This window comes from Rhinopithecus bieti, unplaced genomic scaffold (assembly GCF_001698545.2).
Source record: "Rhinopithecus bieti isolate Rb0 unplaced genomic scaffold, ASM169854v2 scaffold_947, whole genome shotgun sequence".
Taxonomy (NCBI): Eukaryota; Metazoa; Chordata; class Mammalia; order Primates; family Cercopithecidae; genus Rhinopithecus; species Rhinopithecus bieti.
In genome coordinates this window covers 5,066,134-5,068,863 of record NW_016803664.1, presented here as the reverse complement: position 1 = coordinate 5,068,863, position 2,730 = coordinate 5,066,134, and the positions used below count along the sequence as shown (strand labels likewise).

The 2,730-nt window shown below is 48.9% G+C and overlaps 1 pseudogene; it reads left to right on the top strand.

Moving 5' to 3' along the window:
• The first annotated feature begins 1,062 nt into the window (after window positions 1-1,062).
• Window positions 1,063-1,852, top strand: LOC108512230 (interferon-induced transmembrane protein 3 pseudogene; annotated as a pseudogene).
• Window positions 1,853-2,730: the final 878 nt, after the last annotated feature.

Genomic DNA, 2,730 nt, shown 5'->3' with positions numbered 1-2,730 from the left:
GCTGGGACTATGGGTGCACGCCATCATGCCTAGCCATTTTGTGAACTGTTGACCAATGCTCCTCTTTGCAGACAGAAAGTTCGGTGTGGTTAGGAGTTAAATGGGAAGAAAGAGGAGGCTGGGTGCAGTGGCTCATGCCTGTAATCCCTCCCAACACTTTGGAAGGCCAAGGCAGGAGGTTCACTTGAGCCCAGGAGTTCTACACCAGCCTGGGCAACAGAGCAAGATCCTGTCTGCGGGGGAAAAAAGAGAAAAGAAATCAGCTGGACATGGTGATACACACCTGTAGCCCCAGGTACTCAGCAAGCTGAGGTGGGATGAATGCTTGAGCCCAAGAATTCGAGGTTACACAGTTACAGTAAGCTATGATTGTGCCACTACACTCCACCCTGAGCAACAGAGAAAGACTGTCTCCAAAAAAACAAAAGATGACAACGGGAGGTGGGTGTAGTCCCAGCTACACCCTACACCTTCAGGAGGCAGAATCATCTGGGCTCAGGAGTTAAAGGTCGGCCTGAGCAACATAACAAGACCCTGTCTCTTAGGAACAAAACGGGAGGGGGAAAGTAGGTGGCGGGGAGAGAAGGGAAGGGAGGGAGATAGAGAGCAAGGGGTGGGAGAGACAGAGAAAGAAAACAAAAGAAGAAATAAAAGAGGCAGAGAAAGGAAGGAAGGGGGGGGAGGGAGGGAAGGGAGGAGGCAGCGGGGAGGGGAGAAAAGAAGAAAGGAAAGGAAGGATAAAGAAAAAGAAAAATGACAGTGAAAGGCCAGGCAGCCAGGCGTGGTGGCTCATGCCTGTAATCTCAGCACTTTGGGAGGCCGAGGCAGGTGGATCACCTAAGGTCATGAGTTCGAGACCAGCCTGGCCAACATGGTGATATCCCATCTCTATTAAAATACAAAACCTAGCTGGCCATGGTGACAGGAGCCTGTAGTACCAGCTACTTGGGAGGCTGAGACAGGGGAATAGCTTGAACCTGGGAGAGGGAGGTTGCAATGAGTCAAGGTTGCGCCACGGCACTCCAGTCTCGGCAACAGAGCGAGACTCCATCTCAAAAAAAAAAAAAAGCAATGTATTAGAAATAAAAGTACATCAGATTCTAATGTCAGTTATGCAGCCAGTTATGAGACACTGGCAAATAACCCTCTTGGTCTCAATTTCTTCACCTGTAAATAGAATGAGTACTAAAAAATCACCAGAGCCAGAGAAATCCAAACTATCAGGGAAAGGGAGGGGCCCATTGAGAACCAGCCCAGCAACCCGACCACAGCTGGTCTTCCCTGGACACCATGAACCACACCGTCCAAACCTCTTCACTCCCACCAACATCGGCCATCCCCCTAACTATGAGATGCTCAAGGAGGAGCAAGAGGTGGCTCTGCTGGGGGTGCCCCACAACCATGCTCCCCTGATGTCCACTGTGATACACATCCACAGCAAGAACTCCATGCCCGACCATGTTGTCTGGTCCCTGTTCAACACCCACTTCATGAACTCCTGCTGCCTGGGCTTCATAGCACTGGTTTACTCCGTGAAGTCTAGGGACAGGAAAATGGTTGGCGACCTGACCAGGGCCCAGGCCTACACCTCCAACGCCAAGTGCCTGAACATCTGGGACCTGATTGTGCACATCATCATGACCATTCTGCTCATCATCATCCTAGTGTTGATCTTTCATGTCTATCAATAGATCAGGAGGCATCATCTAGGCCAGGAGCTCTGCCCATGATCTGAATCCCACGTACTCCACCTTCCATTCCTCGCCCTGCCCCCAGAGCCAAGTCCTGTATCAGCCCTTTATACTCACACACTTTTCTACAAAGGCATTCAATAAAGTGCTCGTGTTTCTGGTTAAAAAACAAAACAAAACAAAATAAAACAAAAAAAACACCAGAGTCATTCCAACTCCAAATATGTTTGACTCTACATTGTTGAATATCTACTATGTGCCAAGAACAGAACATAAGAATAATCTAGGCTGAGTGTGCTGGCTCACAGCCTTAACCCCAACACTTTGGGAGGCCAAGGCAAGAGGACTACTTGAGGGCAGAAGTTCAAAACCAGCCTGGGTAACAGTGAGACTGTCTCTACAAAAATTTTTTAAATTGTAGGAAGCAGCACTTTGGGAGGCCAAGGCAGGCAGATCACTTGAGCTCAAGAGTTTGAGGCCAACCTGGGCAACATGGTAAGACCCTGTCTCTACTAAAAATACAAAAACTTAACCAGGCAAGATGGTGCACGCATGTGGTACCAAGCTACTTGATGAAGCAGGAGAACTGCTTGAACTCGGGAGGTGGAGGTTGGAGTGAGCAGAAATTGCACCACCGCACTCCAGCCTGGGTGACAGAGCGAGACGGTGTCTCCAAAACAAAACAAGAAAACAAAAAAAAACCTGAAGGGTGTAATGGTGCATGTGCCTGTGGTCCCAGCTACTCAGGAGGCTGAGGCGGGAGGATCACTTGAGGCTGCAATAAGCCATGATCACAATACTGTACTCCAACCTGGGCAATATAGCAAGATCCCGTCTCAAAAAATGAATACATAAAAACAGAAAATATTAAGACTTTAGTATCTCGCTTTATAAAGAAGGTATTCTTTCCTTTTTATTTTTTGAGACAGAGACTCGCTCTGTCACCCAGGCTGGAGTGCAGTGGTGCAATCTCGGCTCACTGCAACCTCCACCTCCTGGGTTCAAGCGATTCCCCTGCCTCAGCCTCCCAAGTAGCCGG